Raw genomic sequence first — 23,145 nt, 5'->3', positions numbered from 1 at the left:
TTTAGATCATTGTATTTCATCTCATTTATTTTCTGGATTTCTTTATCATTCTATTTCCTTGTTAGACGAGTGGTTTTCGCGCTCGCCTACCAATCCGGAATCAGATGAATTTATTTCTGGTGATATAAATTCATTTCTCGATATAATGCGGTTCGGATCCCACAATAAGCTGTAAGTCCCATTGCTAGGTGACCAAATGGTTCCTAGCCACGTAAAAATATCTAATCCTTCTGGCCAGCCCTAGGAGAGCTGATAATCAGCTCAGTGGTCTGGTTAAACTAAGATATACTAAACCTTATCATTCTGGTTCTTACTTTAAGTCATGAATGGCCGAAGATGTCCCAGTGCTGGACTTGGCAGTCTCAATCTCATCAGTTAAATTAGCTATTAAGTCCTACGAAGGCCTACGTAAGCAGTGGGTATTAACAGAGCTCTTTTATGGAGTAGCAAGGCGTGATCCTACCTCAAGCTTGCTCGGGATGCTTGGTAGATTTTCCCCTCACGTATAAGTTATAAACATTATGTTCCTAACTTAAAGTAAATTAAAACACTAAAATCTACATTTTCTCCAGCGAAAATTAAAATAAATATGCTATATCTTACCAGAAATAATTTTTCTGTACTGTTTAACATGCACATTGCTTATTTTCTTTACATTTTAATTCTTATAATTAAATCATAAATATCCTATCCTATAATTCCTGTATCTTTAACTCAACGTCAAACACCTTTTTCAGATCTTTTTAGGCTCTTCCATAGACCTTTCCTAAACAACGACAAAGTAGTTTGTTTGCTTACTCCCCGAGTAAGTGAAAAAAAAAGAGGGTATTTTGGCACTCTTGTATTCCGCATCAGCTCAGTTTGTCCTTGCTGTGGCAAAAGTCTGCCGCGCCGGGCTCCAAACTTCTATTTTTTGAATTAATTAAGAAGCGTTTAGTTCTCGCATGAAAGTTAAACCTCCTACGTCTGGTTTTATGGGCAATGCTCCCATATTATCATAAATAGTATGCTGCAATAAAATATTTTCAGCACAATTATACATCGACATTATAAGTAATGCAATAGCGGTGGGCATAAGGACACTAGATAAATGAACATTACAGACACGTTACAGGGACGTATTGCTAGCGACTTCTATAGACTTACGAAGGACTTGGCACATCTCACAACTTTTCTCTGCCACCTAAGGTAGTGTTATTCTTCGTGTATAACGTTACCACTCATGACATTTGTCGTTATTATAAGTAGTACTCTAAAATTAGCGGTGTGTTAACATGATATGGCAAGTAATTTACTTTTTCTATGGCTGAGACTACGTATGTTCATGATTTTATTGTCCTTTGCTGGTCCTAAGTGACAGGTTATCTCGTTTTTTTTAGCACTGTTTATGCTTCTCTCTTGACATAATTATTTTTGACATATTTCCTCTGGGTGTTCACTCTTTAGTGAAGAAAAGTTACATAACAAACGAGCATGTTATAACTATTAGAGGAAGTAATATGTCCGAAAGTATGCTCAATATCCGTGATAAGGTAGTCGATTTGACTCAGTGAAATGTTGCATCACTCAGACATTTTGTAACATGCATCTCAGTAATGGCAAAGGTGATACATAGTTTAACAACTCCAAAAACGTGCATGCCTCTACACCACTACTAGGGTTCCAGCTCTTGGTGTTGACATTTACGCATGGAAGTTACTTAAGACTAAATGATAAGGTCTTACACTTACACAGGGAATTTACTCAAGACTAAATACATTTTTACATTGACCCTCGGTTAATTAACTCAAGACTAAATGGTAAGTCCTCACATTCACTCAGGAAATTGACATAAAACTAAATGTTAAGTTTTCACATTTACTCAGGAAATTTACTTAGAACTAAATATTCAGGCCATACATTTACTCAGGAAATTTACTCAAGACTAAATAATTAGTTCTTACTTTTATTAATGAAATTTATCCAAGACTAAATGAGAAGTTCTTGCATTTACTCAGGAAATTTACTCAAGACTAAATATTAATTCTTTACATTTACTCAGAAAATTTACTCAAGTATAATATTAATTTCTTATATTTACTCAGGAAATTTACTCAAGACTAAATATTAATTTCTTACATTTACTCAGGAAATTTACTCAAGACTAAATATTAATTTCTTATATTTACTCAGGAAATTTACTCAATACTAAATATTAAGCTCTTACATTTACTCAGGAAATATACTCAAGAAGGAATATTAATTTCTTACATTTACTCAGGAAATTTACTCAAGACTAAATATTAATTTCTTACATTTACTCAGAAAATTTACTCAAGAGTAAATACAAGTTCTTACATTTACTCATGAAATCTATTGAAGACCAAATAATAAATTTCATCTTTCCTTGAGATAAAATTATTCGATGTGTCTTTCCACTTCGAGAACAAAATAATGATAAGCCCTTTCTTTCCATTTCGAGACTCTATAATAAGTTGTACCTTTCAAATCTAGTTCAGCTGTCTTACGTTTTAGTCTCTTAATTTCAACGAATGCCTATTATCTATAAGTGGAAAATAGTAAACTGGAATGACCTTGACTGGGTTCGTGTGGGCAGCCGAAGAGTTGGATGACCCACGAAGGAGACAATGGCGAAGAGAGAAACGAATGGCGGAATTTGAAGACTGATCTGACGATGGTGAGATGATAAGAAATATTTCAAGAATACAAGAACACCACTTGGATAAGAGGGTATTGCCGTCGGCGCACCTCACGCGGTGCACTGTAGGCATTACCTAAGGTTATTTGCAGCGTCCCTTCAACCCCTAGCTGCAGCAACCTCGGTCACTCCTTTTACTCTGCCTCCGTTCATTTTTCCTTTCTTCCATCTGATTTTCCAACCTCTCTAACAATTGTTTCATATTGCAATTGCAATGTATTCCTCCTGTTACACCTTTCAAACATTCTTATTCTACTTACCTATCTCTCTCTCTCCCTCTCTCTCTCTCTCTCCTCTCTCTCCCTCTCTCTCTCTCTCTCTCTCTCTTCTCTCTCTCTCTCTCTCTCTCTCTTGGTATTATCCACCATAGTATTCATGATTAATAAGATAATTTGGATAATGTTGATAGTTACTACAACACCACTTTTCATCAAGGATTCTGTGATTACTTCTATGCTTTGTATAGTTCCACAAATGATAACGTTAGGTCGCTAGTTTGCTTCCTTACTAAAATAACTGTTAATATTTTTTGCACAAAAAACCAATGGAACTGGAAACCTTACTGCCCTCAAGTATTCGAACACAAGGAATGAATGACAAGCTTTAGCCGTCCGGTGTTCCTAACCTTCACAGCATAAATGTGGGAGACGGTGGCCTACTGGGTGTTACAAGACCAAAATGCAAAGAGGAGGGACATTTTCAGCTCGGAAGAATCAAGTTTAGTACGTATGGTCGGGAACAGCAACGAAGAATCGCCACAAATACGAAATGAGATAAAAAATAAACGAACAAATGAATAGTTTCTAATTGACTCTGCAATGAGAGCTATGTAATTTTTAAGAATTTAATTCTTAAGTCATCTGAGCACATAAGGATACACACATGTTCAAATAAGAGATAGTAGGTTCAATTGCTTCATCATTAATAGGATAACAAAACTGGACGCACCAATATATATATATATATATATATATATATATATATATATATATATATATATATATATATAATATATATATATATGGATAAACATCAAAACAGTTTCTTTAGAGATACCGGATAAGACGAAGTTATAGGATCACACTTCATCTGCGCTCGCAAGATGATGAAAGAGCGAACGCAGGCAGAGTTAAAACAAGAAAACTGAGAATCGGAGGATGTCGATAAGATAAATTAATAACGATCGAATCAGAGGTAAAAAAAAAAAAAAAAAAGACAAATTATATCTTAGCCCTTAAGTTTACTATGCATGACCTGGCCGTTTTTTTAATATTACAACTATTATTATTTAGAAGATGAACCCTATTCATATGGAAGAAGCCCACATAAGGGGTCACTGACTTGCAATAAGAGCTTCCCAAGAATATGGTGTTCATTAGGACGAAGAGAAGGCAAAGGGAAATACAGGAACAGATCTCACTTATCAAGGAGATAAAATAAATTCATACGTTAATAAATCGATAAACTTGCACTAAAATGCAAAAGGAGGACAGTATTAGAGTAGTAATGAATTGCATCTTCGCTGGAACTTTTGAATTTCCGATTGCAAGACTTCTTTTGTTTTTATTGAGAGTAATGCAACCAAACCAATGTCGATAGGCAAGTGTGATGGCGGCTGAAGTTTTGAATGAAATTGCAGCGTTGAGACTTGTGACTATAAGCAAAATCGTCACTATAAATAGTGCACGCTTAGGCCGGAGCGAACTAAGAATCAACCAAGAGTAACAATGCAAGACGGGAAACGAAACTACTTTTCAGTGATGCAAGTCGATTCCGATTACTCCACAAAATATTCCATGGGCTGAAATCAACTGTCTTAATTGAAAATTTCATCCTTTCATCTAGTTTTAGACTTTCAACGTGGATTATTAGAATATGATTAGTGGCGGAAATGTGTTCATTTTGATTTGACCTATCACTGATTTTGATAAGATAAAACACAAAAATCATTCAGTTATATTTTCTTAATTTAGTTTTACTAAGGAATTGATAAATTTCAATTATTTTGGGGATCGCCTTTATCCAAATCAGTACTTTTATTTCTTATCACTGTCTCTTACTTGCAAACACATTTCTGGCGAACCTCTGCGGCTCAAAAAGAGTCTTAGGTTACGCCCCTATGTGCCCTCTGAAAGGTTTAACGAAGAAGGAGGAAAGAAAAGAAAAGAGAAAGCAAATCATCGGAACGCTAAAAAAATACACACAATGAATATGGCTAAGCTGATGACGACGACCTTCAAGGCATCGGGGATATTTAAGGGTTTTGGTAAAACTGAAACTGAGTTTACAGGAGAAAGGATTTAAATTCTAAAAGTGGGGAATTAAACATGGGGGGGAATGGACCGCAGAGCTCCATGACACTATAGGCGTCGTTAATGGTGTTAGTGAATTCTCCAAATCCCGTGGAAAGAATTACTAGTTTCCGTTAGGATCAATTTTGGTGGTAGACTTAACAGCAACAGCTTACAAAAATGTTGGAACTGAAAATAATCTAAATAACGATAATAATTACAATAATAAAAGCAATAACATGATAACCCAAAACAAAAGCGTTGATACTAGAAAGTCAACACAACAACGGTGACTAGAAGATAACAAACAAATAAGACTAAAGAGGCGTAAAGACCGTCTCCTTCATAAAGGCGACAGCGACGGAAATAAAAAACAAATTCATTGTCGGGACTGACATCGTCATTTTCGTTTCTCGATAAAATGAGCGAAAGAAAAGAAATTGTTTTCCATTCCAGGTTTACTTCAGTTACGGACGAAAGAGCAATAATTTAACAGGAGGTGGAAAGTATGAATACAGAACTGGGATGGAGAAAGAAAGAAAGAAAGAAAGATTGCGTTTAGTCTTCATGCTCAAGATTTTTATTTCTTAGCTTTTAATTCTGACCTCGATGTTCAGTTGTTTGGGTTTAATGTTCCACGTCAAAGCGTAGCGAACGTTATTTTATTACGTATAGGTTCAGTGTTCTGCAATTTTTATGTTTAATGTTCTATGTATTTAGAATTCTGATTCAATTTTCGATTTCGGGCTTTTTCTATTTATAATTCTAATTAAGTGTCCAGGGTTCTACCTTTGCGTTCAATACTCGACGTATACATATTTAGCTTTCCATTTCAGCGATCAGAGTTCAACTTAAAAATGCTCAATGTTCCACCTACATATTTAGAATTCTACTTTTGTTTATTGTTTTACTGCTATTCTGAAAGATCCACTTTAATTTTCAAATTTCTACTTTAATATTCTTCAGCGTTCTTCGGCATGGCTGGGTTTTCTTGTTTTCTTGTTGAGCTCTGCTCTGTATTTTCAATTTCTTTAGGCTTCAATGAAAAGGAAACCAGCAGAGAGAGAGAGAGAGAGAGAGAGAGAGAGAGAGAGAGAGAGAGAGAGAGAGAGAGAGAGAGAGAGAGAGAGAGAATAGTGAAAAAATTTACAAAATATAAATAGGAAAGAGTAAAATGCAACAAAACAGACGAACCACGTACCACAACAACCATATAATTCGTCTCTGTCCATTAAATGTTCAGAATGTTTTCACCTAATAATGACTAACTGTCCAAACATGTTCAAGTGATTAAATTCAGTTCTTCGTTTGACCAAGTGAACTGCAAGTCTCTTATTCAAACACTTCTGCAACTTACAGGTTGAAGCACAGAAGAAACTGGGAAACTTCGAGTACTGTAATATATCTGTTGTTACGAGAAAATGCTGCTGTTTGATCAGCACATGTGAGGCGTTCACTTTGCTACTGAATTGTGGGATCGTACCATTACTTACACGATTCCGGGCTGTGTGACACAACCTGGTTCCTAAACTCAAGTGTCTCCTGCGTCGTCAACACTTATGGAGAAACAATCGGATCTTTCCTAGATAGTGACCTCCAAGGGTTTTCAGAGGTCGTTATCTAGTACTAATATTTCTTTATGATATTTACGATCTTGTACTAAACACGCCGCAAAGGTATATACATACCCTTGGTGGTCATTATATACGAAAGATCCACACAATCAAATTACCGATGCTGTGGGTGTACATTTGGAGGACCAAGATACAACCTTACTTCCCGGACGTGATTTGCAAAGTTTGAATATAGGTGGGCCAGATGTGTTATGTCAAGGGAGATTACATTGAAAACTATATGATGTTTAAAATGGTTTTTTCTTCCATGCTCTTTTTGGGCTTCAGCGATAAAATGGCCCCTTTACTCTAACAGTGCAACTGCCCAACAGCCTATGACTTTCAAATCATGCTTCTTGTGAACAAACTTATCAAGTCCCATTTTCTTTACTTAACCATAATAATTCCCGATACTCAACAGGATGATATTCTGTGATCTCATATTCAAATCTTAGTACTTATTTTATAATCTCTTCCTGCTCGCATGTAGTATATACACAAAACATTCTACATTGTGGGGACTTCTTCACATACAAGATATGTGACATAGGAAATAAACTGCCACCAGAAGTTGTTAGCATCATCAGCGTGAGAGAGTTTGAAAGAAAGCCAGACAAAATCATTAGGACACTGAATAAATATTTAAACCTGCCCCTAGAGATAAGTGAGCGCATGATGTCTCTTTGGATGTACTAATAAGTCTTTGTGACATCCTAATCTTTGTAACATGCATGGCATGAACATATACTATGTCTGTCTGTCTGTATTTATATATATACTACATTTCATCTGACCACATATTAATTTTCTTCTGTTTATGTTCATCAATCACACTTCTCTTCCAAGAATAGGAGTTGGCTCAACATTATATCCTTCCCACAACTCTTGCAAAGCTTTGGCTACCTCCCTTGTCTCCCCTGCTCTAATTTGCCTCTTCTTTTATTCTGCAGCCTCTACAATCTATTCATACAACCAATAAACACCCATGAAATCATAACACATCATTATCAAACACTATTCCACCAAACCAGTCACTTCCCGGTCAATATATCGTTACAATAGCACTAGTGTTCTGAGAAAGCTTCTAATGCTGTTTTCTACCACAGACCTGAATAAACCAAGAAAATGGAAGAAGTAGCAGACCCGTATCTTGAAGAGAGAGAGAGAGAGAGAGAGAGAGAGAGAGAGAGAGAGAGAGAGAGAGAGGAAAAAAGGCTATACAAAAGGAAACCAGATTTAGAGCAAAATTCCAAAACTTGGCTGTACAAGGCAATCGAAATATGATCGATGTCCACTCGGTAAACTGGGAAAAATTAGACTGACTACTTTTACAAAGCCGTCAAAAAGGAACAGACGTTTTCCACGTTGAGCTCAAAGGAAAAGTAGCCAAAATAGGACCTGGAGAGAGAGAGAGAGAGAGAGAGAGAGAGAGAGAGAGAGAGAGAGAGAGAATTAGTCCCTAGATAGTTCTATCAAGAAGGCTGTTCTGATTCTTTTTAAAGTAATGCCTAACCACTGTGACCTTCGTCCTGTAACCTCACCGAACTATTTTCTGAATATAGATTGAGTGAATGGTTCCTATTGAGAGGAGTCACAAGTATAATCATCGTCGACGTGCACAATAGGGAATGATTACCAATCAAGACTAATACAAATGAAATAAAACTCCAATGAAGAAAAGAAGCCATTTTTGCTGAATTCGTATTGACTTATCGATATACAATATATTTAATATGGAGATGGTATTTTCTGCATTTATATACAGAAGAAAGAAGGGGACTGGATACACAAAGCCTTGATTACGATGAGAGAATAGTTTTCCACCTTTTCAACCGATAACTGAGTTTTCTTTTCCATTTTTGCTTAGATATTTGTGGACGATGAGAGAGAGGAGAGAGAGAGAGAGAGAGAGAGAGAGAGAGAGAGAGAGAATATTTTTTTGATACTGTATACAAACCAACGAAGTGAGGAAACATTTTTCCAAACCCGTGAAGTGGAACGTAGTGTGATAGATAGAGAGAGAGAGAGAGAGAGAGAGAGAGAGATGACACCACAAGGATAGGAAATGGCAGAGGAAGTGTCTGTCTGTCCGTCTGTCTGTCTGTCTGTGTGCGTGTGAGGGTGGCGGGGCAGCGGAGTGGGAGGAGTAGCTTTAGCCTAGTTGGACTCTCCGGTCGGGAATCTCCCTATCGGTCCCTCAGTCACTTCTGGATAGTGGAACGTGAAGGGTGTGGTCTCCCGTCTCCCTGACGTTGTCCCTCGTGTTGCCAAAGCATTTTTTTTTTTCCAAAAATCAACTTACTTATTCTTACTAATTGTTTCATTTCTCTACGAAACAACAAATGTTACCTGTTGAACGAAATAATTCACTGCCTTTTAAAGAAAACGGGTGTTGATACTCCTTACAATAAATTCTATATCAAAAAAACATTTTGATTTGCAGAACTATTTTTGTTTTTGTACAGTTCTGGGTGCAGCGATGGCATGAAATTAATTGCTGCGTTAATCATTCGATGAGTTTGTGATAATGTTTGACTATATAAATTCATCCATTAAATTGGATGTACCTACATTATTCGACTGTAGCATTCAGGTTACAAATACACACATATGTATATGTACATACATGCTGACACATTATATCTATCTATCTTTCTATATATATGTATATGTACATTTTGTGTGTGTATATTTATATATATATATATATATATAATATATATATAATATATATATATATATATATATATGTGCTTACGTTAGCGTCTGTACCATGGACTCGAATAGACATTAATGCATTTATTACGCAAACGTCCCCTGAATATAAAAAAATCCAATTTAATGTATATAAAAAACTAGCATGGAATAAAATGGTAATCACGTTTGAGTCGATAAGCAAACCTTTCGCGTTAATGTATGCAAAGTAGATTTTGCCTCGAATGGAAAATATCTTTAACGACTTACCTCCTTTACTTCTAGACTAGGGATACTTTGTATATATATAATTATTAATATATAATATATATAATATATATATATATATATGTATGTATGATATTATATATATATATACAAATATGCTTACATTCACACATATATACATACAAATATACATTGTATATATGTATATATTATGCATGTGTATGTATTTTATATATACACACACACACACACACACACACATATATATATATGTATATATAGATATATAATATATATACATACACACATATATATATATATATATATATATATATATATATATATATATATATATATATATATATATATATATATATATATATATATATATATATATATATATATAACATAAAGGATGATATAAGTGTGCAAGTGTGTAGTAAATACAAAAACAAGCTGTTTAATTTAAAGCAGGTTTATACATATGCGCATACCAAGGTGGGATGCCCATACATACACACGTAATTTTATATTTACACTGGAAGTGTCTTTGCGTTTAAGCAGATCGTAAGCGTGAGATGGAAATATGATTAATCAGTACAATCCCTTCTTCGAAAACTCAATTCCTCCAAACGAATTTCACATCCCTGGTAATTCCAATATCTTCGAATTCCTTGAGTGGGATTCTGCGTTTTTCCACGTTTCACGTCTTCAGTCAGTACGGGCTTCGCAGCTTCCTGACTCAGTCACGCCCTTCGGTGATCATTTCCTCCGAAGGGCTGAGGAATGATCTAGGATAATCCAGGATAAGGTGTCATAGGATTTTATGAAGGCTAACTCCTCTTACAGGGGGGCGAACTTTGAATGAAATTGAGGAACGCTGTCACGAATTTGGAGTTCACTTCGAAGTACTGCTCGACTCTGGGACGAAGGATTTTCTAATCGACCCCGTCGTATGAAGTATCAATTCAAGCCTTTGACGCTGAAATGGAAGACTTGACGAGATCGCACTTGAGCGGAGAGGCTCTAACAGGGGCTTGAATTGTTGGGTTTCAGGGGTGGGGGGGGGGGGGGGGGGGGCGGGTGGAACTCGCTCAATTCACCTGAAATGAGGACAGATTAAACTACGTGGTGTTACTTTGTGCCTCGAATCGAAGAGTGATACGTTCATGAATACATGATACAGTGAACTTTTGGGTGTGATTTCGCTACTGGACTCTTCGTAAATTACGTATAAAAAGAAATAGAGTTAAAAGATTTATTTTTTAATCTTACTTAACTTTCGGGACTGTATGTAGTGAATTCGATCAATCTAAAAACAATTATAAAGTCCCTCTCGCTATTAATGATAATACATTGTTGTATTATATAAGTATGTATGTGTATACATGAACATATTTATGAGCATTTATACACACATATACGTATGCATATATATGTGTGTGCGTGGGTGTATAGACACGTGTATAATTATATATATATATATATATATATATATATATATATATAGATATATATATATATATATGGTAATTGTGGAAACGTGGCTTCAAATAGGCGTCATATGTTGTGAGGCTTATTATAATGCATCTCGGAACACGTCCGAAATATGCTAAATTCCCAACTCAAACCAAGCTGTCAATCTCATTAGCTTTACATGTATCACGCCTGTTTATTTTAAGAACGTTTTGCTTCAAAAACGACACGGGGAATGATTCATCACGCAAGCTCACGTGTTCTCTCTCTCTCTCTCTCTCTCTTCTCTCTCTCTCTCTCTCTCCCCTAATGCTTGCTTGCATCAAAGCCTCAGGTGTACAGGCACTCACATCTTGATTCATGTCTGGTGGTCCTTGTCATACGTCAATGGTAAACTCAGATTGCGGCGTTGTTTGCAATTCAGAAAAAACTGAATATGTTATTTTTAGGACTGGCTATTGAACTTTATACATTTATTTCGTCGCGAATACTGAAACATTTTTCTTTTGCAGCCTTAAAAAGTGAAGTTGAGAAGGGAGGTGAACTGAGACTGAAAAGGGAAAGGACGATAGTCACCCATTCCTCGTATAGAAAACGGTGAACAGAAATAATATAAAGAAAACGTAAGAAAAGACTTCACGTGTTTGCCTATTGAAATTAAGTGTATCTAGTTCGCCAGTGATAGAACGATACCTGAAAAAAGAAAAAGAAAAAATAATAATAAAAATAAAAAAGATAATCATAAACTTGCATTACTGCGTAAAACTACCAAATTATGAATCATCGCTGTGATATACGGTTTTAGAAGATTAAGCGAATTAGATACCATTACGTGAGAAACGAGATTCTGTAATAAGCTTTACTAAGAAGGCTAATTCTGATGCAAATCCCAAAATACGATGATTCTTAGCAAACATGTACGATGAACTTCACAAAGAGGGTCGGTGACTTCACTGCCGCTAGACACGGGAGCGCTAGACATCGCCTGCTATTAAATCATTGACTTTGGATTCCACACAACTCCCAATTTCAGGTAAGTGATGCATTGAGTGGGATAGACAGGTAAATGAATAACGAGAGAGAGAGAGAGAGAGAGAGAGAGAGAGAGAGAGAGAGAGAGAGAGCATTTTCTGTGAGAAGTCCTAAAAATACCTCCACAAATCAGTAATGTGGTATTATCATGTCCGTTGGACATTTCAGGCAGTTTTTCGTGGTTTACTAAACATTAAAAATCCTTCTGATCTCGATTTATCAGTTCTTTATCTGTTATTTTATCTGATTTTTTTTATTGACTAAGGCATCATTTTTTACCATTTCAGATCGCCTCACTTTATTAACATAATTGGTCTTTTAATTCTTCTCTGCCTTTGGGGTTAATATGGAAAGTCGATTGAAACGATAGCTTCTTTCTTTTTCATTGAAGAGAAAAGATGAATTTGGTAAATTTATATGGGCAAACATAATTAGCGTTTTAGAGTTTTTTTCTTAACTCTTAAGACGTCCACACCATTACACGAGGATTAATTAGCGTCAATAATTTCATTATTTTCATTTGGGAAAAGTTGATAACATTGAGCGAGACGGAATTCTAGTATATTATTTTCTTTGCAATTATGAAACCACAGAGCGGAAGGAATCCCGGTTGATGACTTCAGTATTTCAGTTTTGAGGAATTATATATATATATATATATATATATATATACATATACATATATAATTATATTATATTATATATATATATATATATTTTATACATATATAATATATATATATATTTATATATACACACACACACACACACACACACCACACACATATATATATATATAATATATATATATATATATATATATATATATATATATATACTATATATATATTATATATATATATATATATATATTTACTTGGTATAAGTCCAAAGGTTTTATATTTAACTGACACTAAAATAGATGAGAGATTATTAAGGTAAGCTGGAATAATAAGCGCCAGTAATTTTATGCCCATCTTATCAACAACAGAGAGAGAGAGAGAGAGAGAGAGAGATGAGATGAGAGAGAGAGAGAGAGAATCCTACGAATCTTTTATGAATGATTTCAATCTGTTTTGATTATATGGATTTTGGATGGAGCAATGATCACTCACATTTAGTGAATTTTCCATCTTCTCTCTCTCTCTCTCTCTCTCTCTCTCTCTCTCTCTCTCTCTCTCTCTCTCTCTCTCAAATGTGACCCACATAGTCAACCAACAGCTAGGTACATAATCCTCTGTTCAGGTCTAGATATTCAAACTGGATTGAGAGATGTGCCTATTCGCCCTCCCCCCTCTTCAGAGAGAGAGAGAGAGAGAGAGAGAGAGAGAGAACAAACAGGTGGTGATCGCCTATTCTATTTGGAGTTGTCTAACCAGTTAATGTTGTCAGGAGCTGTTGGAACACTACCCTGAGGGAAAGTAAGGCCTGAGAGGAACGAAGTCTGGAGAGGTTGCCTGGATAATCGGATGATGAGAGAGAGAGAGGAGAGAGAGAGAGAGAGAGAGAGAGAGAGAGAGGGAGAGAAAGTTTGTCAGGTGGGAAGTTTTCATCCTGTCTCATGCCTTTCCTTTGATCCCTAAAGCAAAAGCACATTGCAAACTGGCCCCTCCCTCTTACCCCCCCCCCACCCCAACCCCCCCCAAACCCGCCACCTCCCCGAAAGTAGGCACCCAATAACGAATACGCACAAACACTCACATACTCACACACACACGCGCGCACATACACACGCACAACACACAGGTATCCCCTGAGGCGTTCTATTAATTATCAGGTAGTCAAACTTCCTGACGATGCTGGGCATGCCTTCGAGCTATATATATATATATATATATATATATATATATATATATATAATATAATATATATATATATATATTATATATATATGATATATATATATATATATATATATATATATATACATATATTATATGTATATATATATATATATATATATATATATATATATATATATATATAATAGTATTATATATATATATATTATATATATATATATATATATATGTGATTGTGTTGTGTGTGTGTGTGTGTTTATACGCACATATATCTATTTCTTTTTCAAGTCTTCAGTTCCATTCAACTTTTGTTTTTGCAAACATTTTAAAAAGCTGCTACTATGGCTCCCGTTTTTTTTTTTTTTTTTTTAAGGCTGCTGTATGATCAAGAGCCCGTGCCAACATAGGGATGGGTTAATGTAACAACAATAACATTATGCTTGCTCCTCATTGATGCAATATTTTCTTACTTATCTTTAAACGATGGAATTACAAAAAATGAGAAAATAAAAAAACACTGCTTTTGGAAGAAAGCGCACGTATTTATGGAAAATAGTCTTACTAATAATAGTGGAAAAGGAAATTATTTTGTAAAATAGATAAGAAATTTAAAATAAATAGGTGATCCTTTATTCCTTTATTCCTCTGTAAAAGTGGTTGTTTTTAAAATTTTTATTTAACCATATTATCACAAATATTGCATAGATAAAAAAAACCACCAATGGACAGAGAAGATATTAGAAGCATGCATTTCTCAAGGAAGTGTATAATGAAACTTTTCTATTCTGAATTTACTTATCAGATGGCAAAGAACACACTTTCTATATTGTTCAGGCGAGCGAAAAAAGACAAAAATGCAACAAAGATGAGAATATCTATATAACCATTATAGCAGAGTGTACTTGCTGGTGGAATTCAAGTTCACTTGTGGGCGGAGAAGAAAGTCGTTTTATTATGCAAAAAGGTAAGGAGGATGATCAAAACAAGGAAAGCACACAAACTTGAAAGCAAGGAAAATTTGGGGGAAAGGAAGCATATGCCCTAGGGGGAAAAAGAGACTAAATAGAGAATTACACGAAGAGAAGATAACTGAGTAAATAGATCTTGTATGAAAAGGCAAATATTTTATCAGGATAATTACTGAATGCATAAGACAGAACAGAGGAAACTTAATGATGTATTAGCGGAAGTCCCTCACTTAGTTAGGAAAGCATAGAAAAATGTTCGATTATTCAATTCCTTGTATCATCTAAATTTTGGAAGTGGGAACTGAAGTTCTGGACAGCAAAAAAGAAGAAGAAGAAGAAAAAAAAAAGCCATGAGAATGGAAAGTCACCAAGAGGTCAAGGGATTACAAGAGATGCTGCCATTCAGTGGTGAAAGTATGATTGAGTGTCTGACCAAGATGAGTAAGGTATGCCTGAAGTAGGAAAAGGTTTTCACGAAAGGTGAGATATTTAATTAAAACAAATATGCAGGCACATTACCAAGCGTATCTTGAAAAGTCCATAGTATGTTTCTGAATTATAAAAATAAAAGGCGTTGGAATGGGAAGAGCAATGGGAGTCTGGATGCAACAAATTTTGATTAAATGTTTGTTAGGAGACTTCTATGAGAAATTTTTGAGAGACGATGTTTAAGTTTTAACTTATTTGATTAGTACAATTACAGGATTTCATGAAGAAAATGAAGCTTATGTTAAACGGTATAAAAGTATTACTTTTTCTCATGGGCTTTTGATGCTCCTATTAAAGGACTGGTGAGGCAAATCAGGGAACGGACCGGAAAAGTGTATATTGGGTATTCAAATATAAATGAATTACAGTGGTGTATGTGTGTTGAGATTTCAGGCACTATAGGGTAGGCTGGTGATGGTGAATATAAACCACAGAGACTGGTGAAAGATCTGGAAGATTCTGAAAGACTGAAAATGTAAATTGATGTTAGCAACTGTTAGCTATAAAGACATTTGGAAGACAAGAAGATTTAACAAAGAATATTAACATTTATATTGTAAGAATGGGAGCGCTTGATTGGAATAAGTGGAATCGTTCCTAGATAGCCACCCCCAAGAGTTTTAACCCGGCATGTATCCAACTTTGCGGCGTGTTTACTACAAGCCCATTGGAATGGATGGATGGATTATGGAATTTAGGGCATAGTCCAAGCGCTGGGACCTATAAGATCATTCAGCGCTGAAATGAAAGTATGGCTAGATGGGAAAATGAGAAATGAAATGAAAATGATAAACTGATGACAATCCTGCACTGTACGTCAGCAAAGGCCATTTTACTCTCCCCCCAGCATTCCGATCATCCAAAGTTATGAAAGATCGTTTTGGCCAAGGGACCACAAGCCCATTGGGGATCACCGCAAGAACGTAAACAAATGACTGTAAATAGAGATAATGACCTTCAAGAAAGATTCAATATGTTCTTGGAAGTAGATGGCAGGATGAAAGAAAAGGCGAATCGATGAAAAGATGAAGCAACGAAGACAACAGAATCTTTGCAAATTTTCGGGAAGAGATAAGAAAAGACGTCATGGAAGCTAAATTTTGGATGGTGGGCTGAAACTCCAGTTGTGTCCTGGAGATGAAAGGACACAACTACCAATATAAAAAGGATGTGACGAAAAGGTAGAGATATTAACAAGTGAAAAATGCGGCAAAGTTTCTTCACCACAATCGAGTTTTCTGTACAACGTATAATGCTGCATGAAACTCTCAGCCGTGGTCCGTGGAGCTCTTAGCCACTGCCCGTAGGTGGCCTGTGTTGTGGGATATCAGTGCCAGACGCACGATCACGACTAAATTCAACCTTAAATATAATCAAAAGTACTGAGGCTAAAGGGCTGCAATTTGGTATATATGATGATTGGAAGGTGGATGATCAACATCATAATTTTCAGCCCTTTAGCCTCAGTAGTTTTTAAGATCCAAGGGCGGACAGACAATAGCCATCTCAACAGTTTTACAGAGAAATAATAATGAATACATTTAAAGCAATCGTAAGTTAGGAAAAGTCAACAATGAGTTAGAGCACGTAACATGATGCAGAGAGATGCATTTTGAGCAAGTGGCGCGGTGACTCTGGGCATCGGTGAAGAAGGAGAGTTCCTAAAAGTAATGAAGTATATTTCAAAGAAATGTTTAATAATAGTTAATGAAGACGCGTATACCACTTTATATACCTTTTTCTCTCGTGGATCTCCACATATTATCAACTAAAAAATTCCCTTCGGTTTTACATTTATGAAAATATATTACTTACCGAGGTAGAGCGAATTAGATATTAAAGGACATTCTTTGTCAGCTCGAATAATTTATTATGAATCACAGGTGGATGTGATAAATTATTCATAGATATATATTATATAAAATATATATATATATTATTATATCATATATATATATATATATATTAATATATCATCATCAATCATCATCATCATCAGCCATTGATAGTCCACTTCAGGACAAAAGGCCTCAGAGGTCATCTCCTTCCACTCCCGTCTTTTTATGGTCTTTCTATGTTAGTCTGTACACGCAAATTTCCTTAGCTCGTCAATCCATCGTCTTCTCTTCCTTCCCCTGCTTCGCTTGCAATCTCTAGGGACCATTCTGTTATTCTTTGTGTCCATCTGTTATCTGACATTCTCATTATATAAAAATGAAAAGGACCGGTAAACATTTGATGGAAAACGCTGTGAAATACAATTTCACGAGTATTTTTCAGTTATCAAACAGACAGACGTACCCATAAATTTCCATTGCACACATGCCCGCACACACCTGCATAATTGCAGCAATTGCTCCTTGTACAGCAGATCAACATTCCGTAATGACATGCTTTGCATACTAATCGAATCATCTCCGAAAATATTTATCATGTTATTAATGACGAGGTGAACCTCATAATGAGAGCGCGGAAACTTCGCCATCATTACGAATTACGGTTCATTTCCCCTCACCAACCTCCCTCGTCGCTGTCGCTGTTTTTATTTCTAGCTTAATGATACGAAACAACGTTGATCATTATCAATCGTCGCTGACCTCGTCGTTTTGATGGTGCGTTATTTGTTGTTTAATGACTGCAACAACATTGACCATTTTTCATAGCCCTCGGTTTCTTCAAATGACCCGCGTGACGCGTTCGTTAAAAAAAAATACTTTATAAATATGTTATATTGTTTGGTAAACTCATCAGTGAGGGGCAAATAAACTCTTCAATGATTTGTAAGTTTTTTTTTATTATTGTTATTTGCTTTCAGTCATTTTATTGAAATGGAAGAGCTTTTACCCTGGTTGGCAACAGCAGTCCTCTTTTCAGATTAAGGAAAGAACTCTTAAGGTCAGGGCGGTTGTGCGTTTTGTAAACTCTCATCGCTCAGAAATCACCGATAGGTTGAATAGAAGGTAATGAATCGCTGGTATTTCTAACCAGGGCTTCGTATGATTATACAGCATTGGCCAAAGGTTCGTGCTTTTCCTCCTATTACGCTGATTGAATTTCAACTTTTTTTGTGTTAAGTAAGAGATAAGTTACGGCCGTGTGTTTATGATAAGTTTTATTGTGGGGTCAGGTACCCTTGAGGTACATCCAAACTACAGTAAAGGATGCCATAAACACGCATCAGCAACGTTAATATTATCTGCGCACCACAATCAAGTTTAGTACAAATCAACGACTTACTGACAACCCTAACTAGCGTAAGATTGTCTAGCATTTATCAGATTTTTTTAACCTACAGTCGTTGATTTGCTTTGAACCTGTGTGTGATAAGTATGCAATAACTTTCCTTAGTGTGTTTATGATATAGTTTGCAGTTGTGTGGATGCGTCCTGAGAAATTTTGGCCTTTGACAAATCGCGCTAAAAGAAAATGATTCATGTCGGTTTTATCACGAGTGAAGTTCCCCCAACAACGAGACAAGATGCGTTTACCGAGGAAATTTTGGAGGAAGATTAATATATATTTTTAGATATAGTAAGGACAAGGAAGCAATTAAAATCTATAAATATACAATCGACAGACTAATATAAAGACTTGAAAAACCCGGAACCCCACCCACCCCCATGAGAAAAGTGAATATTGACGCCGAAGACCAACGATTTGGTAAGCTTTATGACCTGTTGATCACATTCCTATAGGCAAAGCGACGAAGAAAGATTTCATTCCGTTTCACAGATAATAACCCCTTCTATAACAGGAGAGATTATACATTAAAGAATGAAAGACGATCCAGGACATGGATCAACTATCCGAACGAAGAGTGGGAGATTGCTAATCCTTATCGATCAAATGAGAGATGTAATGCCTGCCAGGTGTTACGTCACTACCTGCAAGGTGGAGAGACTGCCACCATAATTCGTCTAGAAGTGAGCATCGTAAAATGAAACTTTCGGAAAAGCGCCGCTCAGAATTCCACCGCTAAATGAGTCTTACCTTTAGTACCTTTAAGCCATATGGAATTTCAATATAGAATTTAGCCCAAAGGCCAAGCGCTGGGACCTACGAGGTCATTTAGCGCTGTAAGGGAAGTTGTCATTAAGAAGGTATGAGAAGTGTAACAGGAGGAAAGTCTCGCAGCTGCAATGTGAAACAATTGTTAGAGAGGATGAAAAGTCAGATGGAAGAAAGAGCATATGAGGGGAGGTACAGTAAAAGGAATGAAATAGGTTGCAGATAGTGGCCGAAGAACCTTATGTGGTGGCTACAGTGCACCACGAGTGGTGTACTCATGGAAATAAATAGGATTAACCCATTTGTTTATAAATCAGCTCTCTACGAAAACCTTTCTTCGTTCATCATTGCCAATGAAGACTGCAATTCACTGATCAGAAAGTACAAACTACACACTTCACTTACTTTGTGGGATAATAACCGTTTTGTTTTCGAAATATGTAAACATGTGATCCCAGGGCTGATATAAACATTTGAACTCGGAATTGAATTTTCATGTAGTATGTTGTTGACACAGCAATATTATAAAGTCAAATGTGCATATCTCATAATTAATATACTTCCCATTTGCCCAGTATCATAGGTGATTTCATTTATTTATCAAAGTATTTAGTATTTTTTATTTTATACTCCAATTAAATATTTGTTTATCAATATATATACTGAATTCACATGTACACACACATATATTAATAAGATCTTCATTTATTAGTTGATTTATATCCACAATTTTTGCTTGCATCATTGTGTGCTAATTACTAAGATTTCCCGATCTAGTCAAGTTTCCCTTATAGCAGAAGCCTTTCTGCAGATCATAAATTTCCGTGAAAAAAAAAAAAAAAACTTTGATTTTTCTCGCAGGAGAGAAAATTCCCGCGGGGGTGAACTGGACCTTGATCCGATGTCATAATAGTCTAAGTGACTAATGTTTCCCTTAGAAGCTCATAAATTTCCTGTTTTGAATTATTGTTTCCAGTCTGCTTGTCTGTCTTAAGAATGATAAAAAAACTATTATATATATATATTAAATATAAATATATATTATATACTATAGATATATATATAGTATATATATATATATATATATATAATATATATATATATATATATATATAGATATATATAGAAATAGATAATATATATATATATATATATATATATATGAATATATAGATATGATATAAAGGTATATATTTATGACCTAAAGGGAGTTATTCCAGAGCATATTGTTGCGACCCACCATAGTTATGTAACTATGCAAGGTAGGCAATTAGCTGATTAGATCAACATTGGCAGTCTAGAACCTATCTCTACGGATCCCAACGTTCCAATCAATTGTGTGTATTAAATTCGTTTATAATATATATATATATACTATATATATATATATATATATATATATATATATATATATAATACACACATGTATGTATGTATATATATATATATCTGTATATCTATGCATATACATAACCACAACGTAAACTAGAAAAAAGAAGTTTACTTTTCCAGATACGCATAACTGCGATACAATGTCTAAAGGAGTAAGTATGAAAATTTTACGAATTATTTTTCAAACTAAAAGAAGATATTCATCTGCTCATTTTAATATGGTATAATAGAGGCAACCACGTAACTCTTATAAATTGAATCTCGTAAAGCATTTCTTTTATATGTGATGTCACAACGGAAGCAATATGAACTCCTTGAAAGGGTGTATAAATTACCATAATTAAATTGAAAAAAGTTTCCCAATGACGAAATTTTGAAAGAGCTCATCTCAGAGGTACCAAAGACGAGCAACAACGTTTGTTTAGGCTAAAGGAGAAACAGGTATCTAGAGGAACGTTTCATCGAGAAAAGTACTAGAAGGAGCAACATTTCCATCTCGCTAAAGAGATGAGTGAGGACACTTTCACACTTTCCCTTTGATGCCACAGTTTACGTTGTTTGTCCATCGCCTCTGAACAAGAAACAGACGAGCATTAAAAAAAAAGGGGGGGATGAAACACTGAACAGCTATGAATGGCATCAGAGAGAGAGAGAGAGAGAGAGAGAGAGAGAGAGAGAGAAGTGTGTTTAAACCGGTTTAATTTGCGAGATATCACTAGAAGTTTTATTTCATAATTGCCACGACAGATTAATTCATTATCGATATCATTATCATCATCATCATCATCATCATAGTCTCCAGTGCACTGAGAAGCTACGTGCCCTTGTTAAAATTCCGCTACTTATGTCTTTCTTGTTCTTTTACTTTCACAAATATCCACTCACCTCCAACCTCCTTTATCACAGCTATCTTCTAATTAATGTGAGCCTTCCCAGTCGTATATTCCCAAACTGTAACTGAGTACTGGGACCTCCCCTAAAAAAAGCGGGCGGCCATATCTTAAAAACTAATCACAGAATCTTCTTGAAGATAATCTCATTGTTTCCCACACCCAAGTTACCGAAAAGTTATTTCTTGGAACTAACCTAACCTAACCTAGGGCCTGGTACAATACTATAGTAGATTCACATCAAGCGTGCATCTGATGTCTAGGTCCGTCCCTTACGACGCTCCTGATTGGCTTTTGATAAGCCAATCACAGGGCTGGAAACTCTCAGTCTCTCTCGAGAGTTAACGTAGGCAGGATGTGTGTTCCACATCTCCTAAGGGATACTTTTGAAAGATGTAGCCCTGAAGAAAGTTGGAACATACATCCTGCCCACGTGAACTCTTTCGAGAGACTGAGAGCTTCAAGCCCTGTGATTAGCTTATTAACAGCCAATCAGGAGCGTCGTAAGGGACGGGCCTAGACATCAGATGCACGCTTGATGTGAATCTACTATAGTATATATCTCGGGAATTTGCTTCCCTTAACCGGTCTTCTGGTGCCAAGAGGGGCCTAAGAATATTGAAAACTTATGGTTACGAGTCTATGACACTCCAGCAGTAAGTTTCCCACTTCAAAAAGCTCATTCCTCCAGCTTTTCATGTAATATTAAAAAGTGATAATACACATGATTTGCGCTCATGTTGCCCACTCTGCTCTACCGGTTAAAAAATGTGAAATCACTGATAAGCACTGCCTTATTTGAATCTCTTAAATTTTTTTTTGTAGGAATCAGATTCTTACCCAAAATGTGGATACCATTATTTTCTATTTTAATCGAATGAAAAATTCATAGAAGGAAGAGCGTGAAATCATTATTTTCTATTTGAATGGAAGGAAAAATTCATAGTGCACATATTGACAAATAAGTTCATATCTAAGGGCCTAAGTGTAAACTGATTAGAAGAAACTGCTTAGAATTCTTTGCCAAACGTAACAGAACCAGTACTATTCACAGAAAAAGAAGAGTAGACAGCAAATATACGATAATAAGGCAGAGAAACACCTGTCACATTGCTTATATACGGACCGTTTTCCGTATTCGTCGAGGGCGGGTATAGAAATGGTAATTGGGGGAAAAAAATGAACGCCAAAAGCTAATCCAAGCATAAAGATACACAGCCTTTGTACAGCAAAGTGAAACTAGCCACATGAATTTTTGGAAGCGTCACGGCGGGCTATGGAAACCTCTGGCAACTCCACTATGTAAATGGTAATTTCTCCATATATAGCTGACTGGAAGCTGTGCCGTTTGCGAAGTTGCCAGTTTAGCTAAACACGTAAACACACAACAGGAAATGCCCGTACACAAAATAATAAGTTCGTGTTGAATTGAGAAGCAATATTAGGTAACCACTCGGCAGATGTACCAGATGTCCCTTTAACTTGCCGTGACATATACCGATATTTATGATCGTTAAAATGAGGAGAAATGAAATGGCAAACGTATTGCTTACTTCCATGGGAT

At 35.7% G+C, this 23,145-nt stretch overlaps 1 pseudogene; it reads left to right on the top strand.

Annotated features, from left to right (window-relative positions):
* Positions 1-8,812: 8,812 nt before the first annotated feature.
* Positions 8,813-23,145, top strand: part of LOC135211249 (uncharacterized) — a 384,314-nt pseudogene continuing 369,981 nt past the window's right edge.

The sequence above is a fragment of the Macrobrachium nipponense genome, chromosome 4 (assembly GCF_015104395.2).
Source record: "Macrobrachium nipponense isolate FS-2020 chromosome 4, ASM1510439v2, whole genome shotgun sequence".
NCBI lineage: Eukaryota > Metazoa > Arthropoda > Malacostraca > Decapoda > Palaemonidae > Macrobrachium > Macrobrachium nipponense.
Note: the sequence above shows the minus strand (reverse complement) of the source record. Positions and strands in the feature narration are given on the sequence as shown.